Genomic DNA, 19,475 nt, shown 5'->3' on the forward strand with positions numbered 1-19,475 from the left:
ATATATACTGCAAATATCAGGAAGCAGTGGCAGACCACGCGACTGCTATGGGGCCCGTGAGCTGGGGGGGCCCATAGCAGTCCAGGGGCGGACATACCGCTGCTGGTGCAGCTGCGCCAGGGGGCTCGCCGGTGCAGCGTCTCCTTGCTCGTGGCGGGCAGGGAGTGATCCCTGCAGCTCCGCTGCTGACAGGACAGAATTGCAGCGAAGCTGCAGAGATCCGTCCTCTGCTTCTTGCCCGCCGCTGCCTCCCTCACACAGGCACGCGCTGCTTGATGACGTCATCATGCAGCGCGGGCCTGTGTGAGGGAGGAAATTGCAGACAACAAGGATGCTGCGACCTGCGGGGGAACGGGCAGAGAGGTAAGTGTTTTTTTTTTTGTTTTTTTTTACTGAAACGCTGGGGAGAGCAATAATGGGGCTGATGGGGCTGGAGAGAGCAATAATGGGGCTGATGGGGGTGGAGAGAGCAATGGTGGGGCTGATGGGGCTGGGGAGAGCAATCGTGGGGCTGATGGTGCTGGGGAGAGCAATGGTGGGGCTGATGGGGCTGGGGAGAGCGCTGATGGGTCTGGGGAGAGCAATGGTGGGGCTGGGAAGAGCAGTGATGGGGCTGATGGGGCAGGGAGAGCAATGATGGGGATTAGTAGACCAATGATGGGGATGGGGAGAGCAATGACAGGTTGCTAGGAGAGAGCAATGATGGAGGTACTGGGAGAGTAATGATGGGGGTGCTGGGAGAGAGCAATGACGGGGGTGCTGGGAGAGAGCAATGACGGGGGTGCTGGGAGAGAGCAATGATGGGGGTGCTGGGAGAGAGCAATGATGGGGGTGCTGGGACAGAGCAATGATGGGGGTGCTCGGAGAGCGCAATGACGGGGGTGCTGGGAGACAACAATGACTGGGTGCAGGGAGAGAGCAATGACGGGGTTGCTGGGAGAGAGGAATGACGGGGGTGCTGGGAGAGAGCAATTACGAGGGTGCTGGGAGAGCAATGACAGGGGTGCTGGGACAGAGCAATGTTGGGGGTGCTGGGACAGAGCAATGACGGGAGGTGCTGGGACATAGCAATGACGGGGGTGTTGGGAGAGAGTAATGATGGAAGTGCTGGGACATAGCAATGACGGGGGTGTTGGGAGAGAGCAATGATGGGGGTGCTTGTATATTTTCCATGTGCACATAGCCTTACAGTTAATTGGGGAGAGTCACAGAGACTGAATAATTTATATTATTGGCAGGTGGAGATTATAGTTAATGGGGGGGGGGGGGCACAGTGCTGCTTATCACTTTATATTTTGATTACTAAGTGGCTAATAATATATTAATGGGGAGTTACAGATCTGTATTCAGGGGCGCAGTGCAGGGGAGACGCATGTATATATACAATATATGTGATCTTGTTATTATCTAGGCTGGAGATCATCATGACAAGATGAGTCGTGGCTGGGAGATGTCGACATGAAGGTCTGACCAGATGGAGAAGAAGCAGCAGAAACCGACTCTGATCAGACGAGACGTCAGTGGTAAGTGCCTGGATGTAAATATTATTCTGTATCTGTGCTGTATGACTTGGAGTGATAATGTTACATGTAAAATCCCTTAGGCTGCATTCTCACATTTGTGTGAAATGTCAGATTTTTTTATCGGATGGTCCACGGACTCGTAGAGTTTTATAGATCCATTCACACATCTATGAAAATCACGGATCTGAGAATGAGATCTGTGAGGGTCAGAGAATGTCCTGTTCTGATCCGATTTTGAGGATTAGAATAGGACATGCTCAATGCGTCTGTAAAACAGGGCTGCACACTGACACTGTACACAGATGCAGGAATGTAGCCGTATTATGTATAGCACAGTCCCTTAGTACATACTGTACTCACTTATTATGTATAGCATACGCCCTTAGTATATAGTGTACTCGCTTATTATGTATAGTGCCGTCCTTAGTTATATAGTTTCATCTTTTATTATGTATAACACCCTCCCTTATTACCTACCATCCTCTCTAGCTGTAGGGCTCACAATTGGGGGATCATGCTGTGTTGGGGTCAGCAAACTTTGCCCTGGGAGTTGAGGTGAGGTACAGTAGGGTCATTATACTGCGCATGTGGAGGAATTCACCATGGGGGTATCATACTGTGTTTGGGGACACTTTTGTTGATATCACACTTTATGGGACAATGAAAGAGGGGCCTAGGACGTCAGCAGGAGGAAAATTATTATGTAAAGGCTGTGTGCACACGATGCGTTTTTAATGCATTTCCGCAGCGTTTTTGCAGCTGCGGAAACGCATTAAAAACGCATGGTAGAAGGGCAGCAATGTTCCCCAATGATAATCCGCATGTGCTGTGCACATGCTGCGGAAATTTCCGCTGCGGATTATCATTGCGGAAAAAAACGCAGCACTACCAATTATTTTGCTGAAGTGCTGCGTCTTCGCCGCCATTGACTTGCATTAGACCGCATGGATTACGCATCACTGTATATGTAGATGCGTAATCCATGCGTTCTAATGTGCGGATGGTACCCGGGTGTGGAGAAGATGAGACTCCTCCACACCCAGGTACCATTAAAAAATCTGTAAAAAAAGAATAAAATAAAAAATAAATGTATACTTACCTTCTGTCGACCCGCGCACCGCTCCTGCTTGGTTCCCGGCACTTTGCAGTGAGTTGAAGGACCTGCGCTGACGTCAGAGTCATGTGACGGGTCACGTGACGCTGACGTCGGCAGGTCTTTCAATTCACTGTTGCCGGCAAGGGAGAACGGAGTGAGCGGGACACCGGGGGCCATCGGAGGGTAAGTATACATTTATTTTTTTATTTTTACCACTCTCTCGGGTCACACTATATAAATCCATGCTGGTTGCATGGATTTATATAGTGTGACCTAGTTGTCACAAGCACTTTCCAAGTGATGCTAATCGCTTGGAAAGCGCTTGTCAATCCGCATGCGGAAATGTCAGTGGGTAACCGCTCCATTTCCGCATGTCCCTGGCAGGAAAACGCATGTACAATCCGCATGTACAATCCGCATGCGTTTTTTTCTGCCAGGGAGATGCAGAAACGCTCAGGAAAAAATCTTGAGCATTTCTGCATCGTGGGCACATAGCCAAAGGCTGGAAGGTTGTGTGATCTGCTCTTCTGTGACCCTGACAATTGTTTACATTTTTTTTGAGGGGGGGCCCAATTTGAACTTCTACTATGGGGCCCCATGAATCCTATGTACGCCCCTGTCAGGAAGGGGTTAAAATGTCAGTCTGCCAGCCCCTGATATACAGTGTGCCTCCTGATCCAAGTTTTTTCTCTGGTGGGAGTGTCTCTCCCAGTAATACAGGCTGGATGTAAGCTCTGTGTGTATCGAGGGTGCTGCAGCCTTCATTAGCTCATAGATCAGCACAGCTTCTATCCTGCACCTACTGCCTCATCATGTGCTTTCCTCCAGGTCCCCGGCTTCTGAAGCAGTCGCCTTCCACCTCCTCTCTAGGAGGAGCAGAGAGACCAAAACTCGTCCACACTTCCTATAATCACTCACTGCAAAAGACAGATTACCAGAAAATTAGACAAGAGGGAGAAACTTTCAGTCATTCTGGGTAATAAGCTTTTGGGCTGATCTATTCAATTTGTTCCATTTTGTCTTATTATTTGATGTTTTTTATTTGTGTTTTGCAATTTTTTTACATTTTTTTTTTTTATGTTCATCATTTGTGTGCGAGGTTCGGGGTTTCCATATGTTTTCGGCTAATTCATCAATGGTGACTTTTTAATCAGTTGCATTATTTCCCAGAGGTACCACATGTCTGCAGGCTGCTCCACCTCGATGGGCTTTTCGCTTGCTGCTTCCCCTGTTTACTTTTGCACAGAATGACGGGATCATCGAGGAACCAGTGTAAGATGTGCGAGTTTGTTTTATAACTCTCCCTCTTTTAGGTTTGTCGCTACTGTTATAAAGTCTCCTCTAAAATGGCTTCATGGGCCGACCAGACCCAATGGCGATCAGGATCACGTGTTAATTATCAATAGAGATCATTTGTATTCCCATTGAAGTGAATGGAGAACGCATTTGTCTTGTTATTGACAGCAGTGCAAGACATTGACAGTGTCCTGTGAATATGCCATAAATGTCTCAGGTGGGTATACCCCTTTTAAAGGAATTTTCTCATCTTGTTTTGTTGAACAGGAGCCCACCGATCCCCTGCCTCTCTGATTGCTGCTTGCAGTGGGTGATGCGTTCCTGTTTCTCACCTGTCCTGGCTCCAGTGTTGGGCTTTGCTTCCTTCCCCAGTGCCTGGCTCATTCTGTGCTTATTTGCGCTGGGATAATATAGTGACCCATTGAGCATCTCTGATGTCATCATCCAAGACCTATTAAAGCCTGTACAGGCAGCTGCTGAGTATTCAGGTAATAGTTTGCTCAGCTACAATGTGCTTTTCTGGGGTTCAGCCACATTTCCCACTTGGTTCTGCTGAAGCAAGGTCTGATTATATGTTTAGCTGCTCCACTCTTGTATCCTGGGATCAGCTACTATTACCACGTTTTACCCAATCCAAGCTCAGTTCTAGATGTTGTCCACACTTTTGTCTTAGCAATCAAGGTACCAGATTTCTAACTCCTTTCAGTTGTCCACACCTTCGTCTCTGCTATCAAGGTACTGTACCTGATAACCTACGCCTCTCTGCTGTCTTGGTGTTGTCACATCCTCAACTCTGCTGTGACAATTTATCTGGTAATCTACTGACCTCTAGTATACTGGTGCTGTCCACATCTTCACATCTGCTGTTCATGTGTGCTCAATACTCGTGCTACAAGGTACTAAATTGATTACACAAGCCTGCTGTTCCTGTACTGTCCGCACATTTGGCTCTGCTGCATCTAGTACTTAAGGCTCTGCAGATTCACCTGCCACTTTGAATATCTAGCTCCGGTGGTCCTCGCTGTTTCACATGTAGTCCAGAAAGTCCAGCTCCACTGTATCATCACCTACGGTCTGTGCTGCTCACCCTCACTTGCTGCTTAGCAAATCCACCTCACCAGGAAAGCCCATAACAGATCCTGATTGATTGACCGTTCAGCCCAGCAGCATGGCTACACCACCGACGCAAACACTGTGCTCTCCAATGCTCCTATATGAGATTAGAGGAGCGTGGGGACGCTAAGGCTCCCCGAATCCAGCAGCCTGGCCAAATTCACAGTAGTGATTACAAGCTCTGTTAGCAAGAGCACTTATATAGTGTTGTGTTCCTTGTCTAGAGAACCGGCCACAGCTGAGACTGCAGCAGTGGTCGGTAGTGGAGGCTAGAGGCAAAAAAATATATATATATTTTCATTTTTGAGAACAAAGAGGATTTTTTGTAAAAGTTGCTTGATTTTATGAGAACTTAATGATTTTACCCACATGAGACCTTTAAGTAATTATAAGCCCAGATCTATTCATAACATTTCTTCCCTCCTAAATCTTCCCCCATCACCTGTGACTGATATTATTGAGAAGTGGAAGGAACCGCAGCAACTCAGCCACGAAGTGGAGACCCCGTAATGTTACAGATCGGGGGGCCGAGTGCTGAGGAGCAGAGGGCAGAAAAGTCACCACTGCTCTGCTGACTCCATAACTGCAGAGTCCAGACAACATCAGCACAAACACTGCGCCGCCGCTGGGAGCTTCATGGCCATACATCACCAAGCGCAATGCCGAGCGTCGGATGGAGTGGTGTAAAGCTGCCACCACTGGACTCTGGAGGAAACGTGTTCTGTGCAGAGATGGATCGCACAATCTGATATCTGCTGGATGAGTTTGGGTTGGAGCATGCCAGGAGAATGATACCTGCCTTACAGCATTGTGCTCCTGTAAGGTTTGGGCATCCTAGATCCTTAGTCCCAGTGAACAGAAATCTTAATGTTTCAGCACAAGACATTTTTGACAATTTTAGCCTTTAGCTTTGTGGAAACAGACCCTTTTATGTTCCCCCTAACTGAATTCAATGCACACGGTCCATACAGACATGGTTGGGGGAGTTTGGGGTGGAAGAACATGACCGACCACACAGAGCCCAGACCTCAACCCCATCCACAAAGGAGACTGTGAGCCGGCCTCTCCCCAACGTCCGTATCTGACCTCACAAATGTTCTTCTGGATTCATGGGTTAAAAATCCCAGACGCCTCCAAAATCTTGTAGAAAACCTTCCCAGACGAGCAGCAGCTGTTATATCAGCAAAGGGACCGACTCCATACTAATGCCTATGGATGTAGAATGGGAGGTCATCCCAGTTCCTGCAGGTGTGATGTGTACCTTTCCTGATACTTTTCTCCAAATATTGTATTTATTATATATACAACAGTAAACTGCGCTACTCTACTCTTTCCACTAGATGGAGCCTGAAGACAATTTTCTGAGACCTCATTCTGCGCAGTTCATAGTTTTGCGATTCAGATTGCGTACAGAATTTGCTGTTGTCGGATGTATGGTTACACTGATTAGCATAATTGCCTCCCTAATGTACAGTAATATACGATACATCAGACTAATTAGACTGTATAGCTTTCTCTTGATGTTGCAGATAGAAAATCAGTGCAGGTATCACTGTTCATGGAAATCACATGAGTGCGAAAATTGGAAAGGACATAGGAAGAGTGAGAATCATTATGCAGTAAGGGTCTCTTATCTGGCATCTTATAGTCTTCTACTCCTGGTATCCAAATGGAAACAAATAATACAGTAGTACTGGTTTAATGTTTCCTTAAATATGAAGAACTGGGTCATTGGAAAATCAGAAATTACAGCAACATAATGGTTATGTCTCACCTGGTGAGGTGGATCTTCAAAGCCCTTGATCCAGGTGAGCAGTACAATGCCAGGTGGGGTTGGTACAGTGGGGTGATAAGTAGGAACAAGGGTAGCAGATGAAGCAGAGCTGGAATTGGGAATTGGAGTAGTAGTGTTGTAATCTGCAATGAAGCAGAGTTGGAGGGAGCAGCAAGTAATCTAGTTGAGCACAGCGAAGAAACAGGGCTAACTCAGCGATGAGGGACCTGAGTAGCAGAGTTGAGCTGCAAAGGAAGTTTCAGTATATCAGAGCTGGCACAGCAATATAGCAGAGCTGACCCAACATTGTAGGAGAGCTGACCTGGAGATGTAGCTGAGCTGACCCAGCATCGTAGCAGAGCTGACCTAGCGATGTAGCAGAGCTGACCCAACATTGTAGGAGAGCTGGTCCGGAGATGTAGCTGAGCTGACCCAACATTGTAGGAGAGCTGGTCTGGAGATGTAGCTGAGCTGACCCAGCATCGTAGCTGAGCTGACCCAGCATCGTAGCTGAGCTGACCCAGCATCGTAGCAGAGCTGAATTTGTAGCAGGGTTTAATACAAGTGCTTGAAGTGAAATATTAAGACATTCCTACAGGCATGAAAGCTAACTACCTGAAAAGGGCCCATGAGGGAGGTAGAACAGAGAGCAAGGAGGACGGTGCACTCTGCGCGGGGTCCAGGAAAGATGAGTAACAATAATTATAGTATAACTGATTTTCACACCAAATCAGAACAGTGTTTGCAGCTTAAAGCCTGCGCCAGCCAGCACAACAACCGACTGAATCAGTCCAGAGCACAAATGATTGACTTTTATATTACTGATCGACGCTTATTATGGGCAGCTTATCTGCTTCCGTATACGAACCCTTATCCAACATGCCGGGGATTATGTGCACACTGATGCGGTGCTAAGGCAGGCAGGCTGCAGGCATCATTAGTTATATATATATTTTTCTCTAGATCCGTTCAGGCTTGCAGAAGTATAAACGTTGTTTCTGCATTGGATTAGTTCTAGGGATTGTCTCACCACGACAGCCCTCTTAGGTTGGCTTCTGAAATCTGCTCTTACCACCTGGGAAAACTGCATCCTTTTCCGTGCGGTGGCCGTTCAGATGAATGGTCATCCATGCAATGTAGAGACTCGGTCCATGAAAACTGGGATTGATCACCACTCTGGTTCCTTATGGGCGAACCCCCTCTGCGGCATCCATATGTACTAATGGGGAGCTTTGCGCAACCGAGCATTGGTGGAAGAGCAACGGAGGATCTTCATGCACATATTCTATCCATATCCATACGGTCAGAGATTGGGAGAAGCAATTCAGTCCATTAAAAAAAACTTCATTAATAAGTCATGTGATACTGATGATCTATCCCATTGAGTATGGACCCGTAGAAGCATCATGTAGATATGAAACGGCCACCGTCCTTTTTCTTCTTTTCCCCCACAAACCCCCTGCGCACCGCAACCATGTCCCATCTCATGGATTAAAGGACTTTTAAGAAAAATATTTTTGGTGAGTGCCGCTTTTCTTTTCATTGCTTCACATTGATAGGTCTTCAATATCAGATTGTTGGGGGTCCGATACCTTGCACCCCCACCGATCAGTTTCTAGTGGTCGGATGTAGACATTGAATGGTCTTGCTCTGTACGATGTGTAGTGGCCGTCCAGTTCCTACAAAGTGAATGTGATCTAAGCTGTAGTACTTGAGAACAGCTGATCGATGGGGGCGCCAAATGTCGGACCTGACCGATCTGATATTGATGACCATTGAAATAATGAGGGCGCATTCAGACGGCGGTATGAATCTATCCGAGATCGGAACGCAATGCTCGAACTGGCCGCGGCTCTCCCAACCGATGAGTGACAGCTGCATAGAAATAAATGAAGCGGATCAGGAAAGCCGCGGCCAGTCCGGACACTGGGGTCCGATCTCTGACCGATTTATACAATGTGCCCTAAGACCAGCTAGTTAGTGTTGAGACTGGGACATAATATTTTGAATATGTGCATTGAGATCCTCCGTTGCACTGACTACTCACATTGTCTGCAGTGAAGTAGTTAATTTAAACGTTAAAATTTTCCAAAATGAAGCTTCTGTTGTGTTTTTTTTTTTTGGCGAAACAATGTGACATTTTAGCTTGGAGGATTATGATACGGCTTCACATCAGAACGCCGCAGCGTAACGTCTATTATCCGCTCTGTGTTTGACATATTTCAATAATGCATTACTCTTTGAAGACTGGTACTTTTCCATTCTTAAAACCCAGATTCACTTATCTCAGACATGTCAGAGTTTGCTCGGCTCTCCGTATGAATAGACTTTGTGTTACATTCCTTATTTCCAGGTCAGGAAATACAAAAATATTTTTTAGAAATGTGATATCTGGCAGAAATGCAACAGAGGTTGTTTAAAATGTTATTTTTGGAGATGATGGAGCCTCCAACGTTATTTACTGTTCCGAGCCACTAATAGGTCTGACTGCATATTCCTTAAAGAAGCACTCCTCCTCCTCCCATCAAAGATTGTGTCCTCTTAATATATTTCAGTCATCATATTATACAGCACTGTGTACTTACAATTGCTCATTTTGCCTTTCTACCAGATAATTCTTCTCTTTTCCAATAGGTCTATGACATCACGTGATAAACGACTGACCAGCTGAATCTTTCAAAGCTCTATGTTACGCCGGCGTCCTTGCATGGTTCCCCTTCCTCCCCCCAGCAAGGGCTCCCACATGCTTACCGCCATGGCCACTCAGCCGTGTCTCCTGCTCAGGCTCCCAGGTTCCAGGGGCTGCACATGTCACGCAGGTCTCCCGGCAAAGTAACATAGTTTTTAAAGCCGAATAAAGACTTGCGTCCATCAAGTTCGACCTATTAGTTCTGTAATTGCTAAAGTTGATCCAGAGGAGGGCAAAAACCTCAAATGATTTACCCAATCTTCACCTGAGGAAAAATTCCCTCCCGACTCTGAAACCAGCAGTCAGAATAAATCCCTGTATCAACCTATTTTATTTTATTTTTAATTATACTATGAAATCTGCCTGGTATCTAGAAATGCATCCAGTCCCCGCTTGAACTGGTGTAGTGAATCCGACATTACCGTCTCCTCACTCAGTGAATTCCATATTCTCACTGCTCTTACCGTAAAGAACCCCTTCCTATGCTGGTGCTGAAACCTTTTCTCTTCCAGTCTTAGTGAGTGCCCTCTTGTTACTGTAATATCCCTCCTTTTGAACAAATCTCGGGCAAGATCTCTATACTGTCCCCTAACATATTTGTACACATTTATTATGTCCCCCCTCAACCTTCTCTTTTCCAAGCTGAATAGTCCTAGTTTTGCCAACCTCTCTGGGTATTGCAGTCCCTCCATTCCCTTTATTAATTTTGTTGCCCTCCTTTGTACCTTTTCAAGCTCATTTATATCCTTTCTATATATTGGGGCCCATAACTGAGCACAGTATTCCAAGTGTGGTCTGACCAGTGCTTTGTACAGTGGAAGAACAATGTTCTCATCCTTTGCAGCTATACCTCTTCTGATACATCCCATTACCCTGTTTGCCCTTACAGCAGCGGCCTGACTTTGGGCACTCCAATTTAGTTTGCTATCAATCAAGATGCCCAAGTCCTTCTCCATCTCTGAATTCCCCAATGATTTCCCATTCAGTGAGTACTGGTGACTTCCATTTTTCCTTCCCATATGTATGACCTTACATTTCTCCTCGTTAAACCTCATTTGCCATTTAATGCTCCACCTACCCAGCTTATCCAAATCCCTCTGTAGGTCTGCACTGTCCTCTTTTGTATTAATTGTTTTACATAACTTTGTGTCATCTGCAAATATTGATATTTTACTATTTATCCCGTTGACTATGTCGTTAATAAAGATATTAAATAACATTGGGCCTAGTACAGACCCCTGTGGTACCCCACTAGTGACACTTACCCAATCTGAGTATATTCCATTTATAACCACCCTCTGCCTTCTATCCTTTAGCCAGTTAGCTACCCACTTGCAGACATTTTCCCCCAGCCCCATCATTCTCATTTTGTATACCAACCTATTATGTGGCACGCTATCGAACGCTTTTGAGAAGTCGAGATACACGACATCCACTGGTTCCCCCTGATCTACTCGAGAGCTAACCTCCTCGTAGAAGTCAATCAGGTTTGTTTGGCAGGAGCGATTCCTCATGAATCCATGTTGGTTCGGGGTTAAAAGATTATTAGCATCAAGATGCTCCGTAATTGCCTCTTTAATGAAGCTTTCAAAAATTTTGCCCACAACGGACGTCAGACTCGCCGGCCGATAGTTTCCGGCGTCACTTTTTGCTCCCTTTTTGAATATTGGCACTACATTCGCCTGTCGCCAATCAAGTGGTACAGACCCAGTCTCAACAGAGTCCTTAAATAAAAGATATAACGGTCGGTCTATCACATTACTTAGTTCCCTTAGTACCCGTGGGTGTATGCCATCAGGTCCTGGTGATTTGTTTATTTTAATGTTACTGAGGCGTTTCTGTACCCCAGCTTGGGTTAGATTTGTCATACTTAGTGGAGGATTAAGTTTGTCACTTCTCATTTCTCCTGTTAGTTCTATTTCCTTTGTGAAAGTTGTCGAAAAAAAATTATTTAATAGATTAGCTTTATCCTCATCTTTCTCTATGATTTTGCCTTCCTCACTTTTTATCGGTCCAATATTATCCAATTTAATCCTTTTACTATTTATATACGTAAAGAACAGTTTGGGATTTGATCTACTTTCCTTAGTAATACGTCTCTCTGTTTCCTCCTTCGCTATTTTTATTTGTTTTTTGCAGGTTCTCGTTTTTTCCTTGTAACACTTTAGTGCCTCCTTACTGTTTTCCTGTTTTAACCTCTTGAATGCCTCTTTTTTGCTATTTAATGCACCTTTTACGTTCTTGTTCAACCATATTGGTTTCCTCTTATTTCTGGCCCTTTTATTCCCATACGGTATATACCTCTCGCACTGAGTATTCAGAATTCTTTTGAAGGTTTCCCATTTACTATTCGTATTCCTTTGATTAACAACTTTGTCCCAGTCAATAAGTTGAAGGTTTTCTATCAGCTGATCAAACTTCGCCCTCCTAAAGTTTAATGTTTTTGTTGTTCCCTTATTGATAACCCTACTGAAGGGCATTTTGAAGTCGATAATATTATGGTCGCTATTACCTAGGTGCCCCCCTATCTGTACCTTAGTTATTCTATCAGGCCTATTAGTCAATATTAAGTCCAACACGGCCTTCCCTCTCGTTGGTTCCTGCACTAGTTGGGAGAGATAATTATCCTTGATATTTGTCAAGAACCCTTTTCCTTTCTGAGATCTACAGGTTTCTGTTTCACAGTCAATATCCGGGTAGTTGAAATCCCCCATTACAATCACTTCATTATGTTTTGCTACTTTGTCTATTTGTCCTAATAGCAGATTCTCATTCTCCTCTGTTATATTTGGTGGCTTATAGCAGACCCCCAGTAATATTTTATTATTATTTTTTGCCCCCCCTATCTCTACCCACATGGACTCGACCCCCTCTTCTCCCTCTCCTATATCTTCCCTTAGTCTCGGCTTTAGACATGACTTTACATATAAGAAGACTCCTCCGCCTTTCCCCTGTTTCCGGTCCCTTCTAAATAAACTATAATCTAATAAATTTACCGCCCAGTCGTAGCTATCGTCTAACCAAGTCTCTGTTATACCTACGATGTCATACCTCTCCTCCGATGTAAGCACCCGCAGCTCATCCGCCTTATTGGTCAGGCTTCTTGCGTTGGTCAGCATGCAAGATAAAACTTTGGGGTTATTTAGCATCCTATTCTTCTCTAACGATCTAACTGTACTATCCCCACCCCACTCTCCACCCTCATTATATTCACTTCTCCCCTTCCCCCTTGCTTGCCTCACATCCCACCTATTTCCTTGGTTCCCCCCCCCGTCTCTAGTTTAAATACTCCTCCAACCTATTAGCCATCTTCTTCCCCAGCACCTCCCCATTGAGGTGCAGCCCGTCCCTACGGTAGAGCCTGTAGCCGACTGCGAAGTCGGCCCAGTTCTCCATAAACCCAAACCCTTCTGCCTTGCACCAACTCTTTAGCCACTTATTCACCTCCCTAACCTCCTGTTGGCGCTCCTGTGTGGCTCGCGGGATTGGTAGTATTTCTGAGAAAACTACCTTGGAGGTCCTTGCCCTAAGCTTCCTACCTAGGTCGCTGAAATCATTTTTAAGGACCCTTTAAGTGGTTAGGGCGTGCATGTTCCCCCTTCTTAAAGGGGGTGCACGCACTGCAGAAGTGTCCCAGCCTATAGCTGGGAGGCATTAGACATTTAAGGAACCCTCCCCTGTTGGGAGGTGCCTGAGCAACTTCAGTACCTAGAGTGTCTTCAACCTACTAGTCCATCGGCAGTTGTCTGTTCCTGAACCTGTTCTGTGGTCCTGTTCCAGTGCCTGTCCAGTGATCCTGATCCTGTATTGTCTGAACCAATCATTCTGTCCAGACCTGAACCCGTTGTGTCTGAATCGGCGCCAGTATCCATACCGCCAGTGATCCTGATCCTGTCCTGCCTGACACTCCAAGTCTGTACCTAGGTCCATACTGCCAGTGATTCTGATCTTGTCCTGCCTGACAATACCTGTCTTACCTACGTCCCTGACCCCTGGGGTCAGTTGCTGCAGTATCGGGGACTGCCCTGGAGTTGTAAATGGCGGTTGCCTGCAGCTGAAGCCTAACCACACCATCGGAGGCTCTGGTGAAGAACCAGGTAGTCACTTAGTTACGCTCCTCCAGGGTAAGCCCAGCCTGTGGGTCCTCACCCACCAGCGTGACACTCTATGTGGAAACAGGAGCTCAATTTTCCCTGTATGAGTCATGAATCACTGCAAAAGTCAATGGCAGGGGGAGGAGGGAGCAGCTGGATCAGGAGTTGAATAGGGGGATGACTCATGCAGAGAAAAGAGAGTTTCTGTTTCTACATAGAGAAAAGAGAAGAATTAGCTGGGTAGAAAGGCAAAATGAGCAATTGTAAGTACACAGTGCTGTATAATATGATGATTACAATATATTGAAAGGATACAAACTTCTATTTCTTCTTTAAAAGAAAAGTAAACCTAGAACTGAATGTGTTAAATTCAGTAAATAATATAATTGTCCTCACTTCTGGTTGGTCTGTATCTTTTTCTCTAAGGTCCTGAAACAGTCGTCTTGTAGAAATCCTGCAGGTAACACAGGGGTTAATCTCCTAATAAATTCCATCTTTAGCTGCTGTCCTGCAGAAGCCACACCCCTTTGATAAATGGGCATGGCTTAGTGTTTTTCTGCCCTATCACATGGCAGGGTGGGGAGGCTCCAGCTGCAGCCAGTTGTCTTACTGCCAGACACAAGACACTGAGGGGGAGAACATGGCTGAGCTTCTAAACAAGGGAGAGTTACTTAAATTTTTCTCAGTTATAATTTTAAAAAATAGGATAAAAAATGGAGAATAAGGGAGGAAGCCCTCAGATATTTATAATCTTTTCAGCATTTTCTTTCTTTAGTGTTCTTATAATCTCGTCATTTGTCACTTACCACAAATTTGTCATTTTTTTTTTACCTGGTGTAAATCCCGCTCTTCATCTGAATCCGGCGATGTTTTTCTTTTGTTTCTGCGCCTCTCCTTTGCTGAGATACGACCCCTTGTTCACAGTATGTAAATAAAGATTTTTTATCCAACTGGGCGTAGTTCTCATGAAAATAAACAGAGAGAAGTCGATGACCACACCCACCTGGTAAAAAGAATAGATTTTACATACAGGAAAGAAGGGGCCATATCTGAAGAACAGTGAGGAGCAGGAACATAAGAAAAACATTGCTGGATTCAGGAGAACATCGACATTTACACCAGGTATAAAAATTACATATTTATTGTAAGTAACAGGTTCTCCTTAAAGGGGTATTCCATTTTCAAACATCTCATTCCAATATGTAGTAGGTGTAATAATAATATTAGCAAATACCTCCAATTAGAAATGTAGTATAGTTCTTCTGATTAGCTATGTTGCTTACCCCATATGCAGGACATTGTAGTAGCTTAGGTATCCATGGTTACGACCACTCATATAGTAACAGTTACTTAGTTGCTATGGTCATAAGCATGGATACCTGAGCTATTGCAATGGCCTGCACATTAATCAAGCGTCATAGGTTATCAGGAGAACTATTCTACATTTCTAATTGGAGGTATTTGCTAATATTATTATTATTACACCTACTACATATTGGGATAGGATCTTGGAGATGGGAATACCCCTTTAAGAAAAGTATCCAAACCCAACAATCTTGTGTATGGGGACCCCATTGGCAGATAATAGGGAAAAGTAGGATCAGACATGCACCAGAAGTTGGAAAAGTCTTGCACAACTACATTCTGAGCAAAAATTAGTGATATTTATACACTACAAATCTGGCGTATCTGTATAATTTTTGCCGCAGCATTTTACTGTCCGAGGAAAGTGAATGAGATTTCTGAAATCTCATGCTCGTTTCTTTTTTTCTCTTTGCACAGCATGTCAATTCTTTCGTTGCTTTTGCAGCGTTTTCACCCATTTTAATGAATTGGGAAAAAAATGCATCAAAAACACATGCAAAATATGTGCGCGTTTTACGTAGCGTTTTTCCTGCCAACACACCAGTGCAGCAGATTTTTCTGCTGTAAGTATTGAATGTGTGCACATACCCTAAAAGCCTTAATGATTTCCCAGCTTTGTCCATACAGAGGTAATTGATTCTATGGGCCCATAGCACACGATCAAGTCTATTTTTGCTGTACATATAAGGAATCATTGGATGGATATGACATATATGGAATGCAGCAACAGTTTATTTATTTTTTCTAACCAACCCTGAACAATCAAATATGTGAACACGTTAAGTATTTGGTGTAGAAATTTCTGCGTCTCTTGGCAGGAAAAACGCTTCATAAAATAGTCACGTTTTTGCTGTATTTTTACCACATTTTTAATGTGTTTTTTTACGTGTTTTTTGTGCAGATTTTTCCCCACTCATTAGCTGAAAGAATTGAAAGTCAAAAATTAGCGACGCGTGCAGGAGACTTCAGGATTTGCATTTACATTGGAGCATCAGGAAACCCTTTAAGTTATGTGACAAATCTGCGACTAATCTGCAATGTGTGCACAGGCTCATACTGGGACACTATTTTGATATGTGTAGGAACTACAGTAGTTTACGATCTGAGAATATCACTGTGATGTGGTGTTAGGTATTGTGCACTCATTTGGTAAACTTTCGATATTATGTGCAGTCAGTTCTCTTTTTCGGGATTGATCCACAGTGCAAACAGCAGGTATAGATTATGTACACAGTGATAGGTAGGTTTTACAGTTTCATTGTTTATAGGTTGTAACTCTACCTGAAGTTACATATTATGGGATAGTGTATAATTAGTGACTTTACTAGGAGTCAATGTAAGATCAGTGAAAGTCAAGTCAACCCCATTGAGCGTAGAGTTCCTTCATGTTTTTTCTAGGTATTATTATTAACGACCATCAGCTCAATCTCGAGCCATGGCGACTTAATGGATGAACGATGGAATATCAAACTTGTGCAAGCCTAGATAGGTCCACCGGGGTCTTCTTCGCCGTTATCTTGATAGTATCAAGCCATCGGGTTGTTGGTCTTCCTCTTCATCTTGTTCCTTCTATTCTTCCGACCATGATGTCCTTCTCCAGTGATTGCCGTCTTCCTCTTTGCCTTGTTCCTTCTATTCCTCCGACCATGATGTCTTCTCCAGTGATTGCTCTCTCGGTATGATGTGTCCAAAGTAGGCAAGTCGTAGCTTGGTGATCCTTGCTTCGAGTATGATTGTTTGGTATCGCCTGGCACTACAGATCAGCCCTTTTCATTTTCTTGGTCTTTTTTCTTTTGCAGCTACCTTCATGATGAGCTGATTTCAAGGAGGCCAACTGCTGGAACCTCCCGCTGATCAGCTGTGTTTGCCGGAAGCAGCTGTCGGCTCCTACATGTTTCCCCTGCAGCATTACATGGTAGTTCTTGATTGTGCAGATAGAGAGTTAAAACTTTCATTGTTTCTCTGCACTGGCTATGAGATTTAGACCTTTACATTCAGTTTTATTGGTTAAAATTAAGAAAAGTTACAAATATTTTTGATAAAAAAAAAAAATCATTTTGTGCCAATAGCTATTGTGTTTCTCCTTAGCAACAGACTACAAACATGTCTGTAGTCTGATTCTGCAGCAGTCAGGTTCTCTTGTTTGTTCTCTGCTTCTTGATCCATTTGAAAGGTTAGGAATAAATAGAGGATGGATGGAAGGAAGGATGAGTGCAAGATGATGCCACACAAGGGTTTGTGCAGAGCTATATGTCTACAAAGGCCCCCCCCCCATACAGATGAGACTAAAGTCGTCCCTAATGACAAATATCAAGGAAGAGAAGGATCCAGGACATTGGATTTACAGCGGCTGCTTGATACACCTGCTGCATAAAAAGAACTGATAGTCTAAGTTTATACCATGTAAGCTATGTTGACACACAGCTTTTTTTCTCTGCAGGAAACCTGCTCTCTCGGCAATGAAACACTGTCTGGTTTGCTGTGTTTTTGGCAATTTTTTTGCAGCAATGTTTTTGGATCACATGTGCACTTTGTCTACACAACATGTTTAAAAAGTTAGCTTTATTCTCTAAAAATGTTTCAAAGATGCTGCAAAAATATTTTTTGCAGCTTTTTTTTTTTCACTTTCTCTTTGTTTTCTTTGGGTGCAAAAACTCTGCAACAACACTGAAAGAATTGATGCTGCAGATTTAAAAAACATCACAGTTCTCAAATTCAGTGAGGAAAAAACAACAAGTGCATGCACGAGATTTCAGAAATCTCAAAGCTTTCGCTGGTACTGTAAAAAAAAAACATTTTAATTTGCATAAAAAAGCAGCAAAAAAAAAATGCTGAAAAAGCGCTGCATGTGAACATAGCCTTAGTTATGTTGTGATAGAATTTGTGTATTTTTTGAGGGATGGTATCACATATTAGACGGCGTCCTTTTCCACTAATCTACGCCCCTTATCAGTGAAGACATGTTCCCTTTTTGTACAAGTTGCAGAAATTGTTTAAAACGTATAATAAATATGGTGCAAGCCCAGTTTTTCGGTGCGCGTTTTGCCAGCATTCTGCTAATATAACTTGATAACTCTGTCCATTCTTCTCTTCTGTGTATGATAGAAAAGCTGATGAAAGGAGAATACAAGACAAGTCCTATAAGATCTTACATTCCTCTCTAAATTAGCTCTCACTGCACAAAAGAAACTATTTTGTAAATACCCCCTATGAGAGGTGGCTGCTCCCTTAGGGTAAGTGCACCGACCGTTTTTGTGTTTTTTTTTTTTTTTTTGAGTGAGTGTGCTAAAAAAAAATGACTCACAAAATGCTTTAAACGCTCTGTATATTTCTATTGTAAAACCACTTTTCTTTTCATATGTTTAGTCTTTTGATATTTTTTTCTCTGCTTCAGGTTATGAAAAACATTTAAATGGGAAAAAGAAAGTGCCCGTCACTTCTTTGTATCGGTTTCTGAAGGAATCCACTCCAAACCAGGCCAATTAGGCTACAAAAAAAAAACACTTAAGGAAAAAAAATCCTTTAACAAGTTTTGCAACACGAGCTGAGGTTAAAGGGAATCTGTCAGTAGGATCAACCCTCCTAAGCGGTCTATATGGACATGCAGGTCATAGGAAGCTGAATAAAATGATACCTTGATATCTGACATCCGATGTATTATTCCAGAGAAATGTGTGTTTTTCTTAATATGTAAATGAGTTCTTAAGATCTATGGGTCGTACATAGATCTCCCTGAGAATCTGCCTTCAGATTAGGGGGCATTATCGGTGTGAGACATGTGACTAACACAATACAGCAGAACTGAACTTTGTCTCATTACAAACACATTTGCAGCTGCAGCTCTCACAGCTCTGCTGTATTGCAACACTGACTGCCTGTGAGATGGAAGCTGAAGCACTGAGAGGGACCTACAGATGTGTTTAAGGCCACGGCGCCACTATCAGTATTTGGTCAGTATCCGGTCAGTATTTTTTCTCAGGAGTGGGAGCCAAAACCAGGTGAGGAACAATCAGAGAAAAGGTGTTTAACCTGTGAGGCGTCACTTGTCTAATGACTATGATTTGAAACCCAAAATCTAAACGTGGAGCCCAAACCTATGAAAAGGCCGCTGCATGGGATGCACCTTAGTATACTGATCGGGTATGGTACAGTATGTATTATTTGGGACTCCAAGAAAGGTACTGCAGTGGCATCGCATGAGTTGTCCAAGGCAAGTATGGTGGCTCAGTGGTTAGCACGGTGGCTCAGTGGTTAGCACTGTAGCCTTGCAGTGCTGGAGTCCTGGGTTCAAATACCACCAAGGACAAGATCTGGAAGGAGTTTGTATGTTCTCCCCGTGTTTGTGTGGGTTTCCTCCGTGTTCTCCGGTTTCCTCCCACACTCCAAAGACATACTGATAGGGAATGTAGATTGTGAGCCACAATGGGGACAGTGCTGATGTCTGTAAAGCGCTGTGGAAAATGATGGCGCTATACAAGCAATGCATAATCAATAATATTGTGCCCTCTACCCCAGTAATAATACC

The sequence above is a fragment of the Phyllobates terribilis genome, unplaced genomic scaffold, assembly GCF_046119375.1.
Source record: "Phyllobates terribilis strain yellow unplaced genomic scaffold, ASM4611937v1 Scaffold_12__6_contigs__length_324123572, whole genome shotgun sequence".
Lineage (NCBI taxonomy): Eukaryota > Metazoa > Chordata > Amphibia > Anura > Dendrobatidae > Phyllobates > Phyllobates terribilis.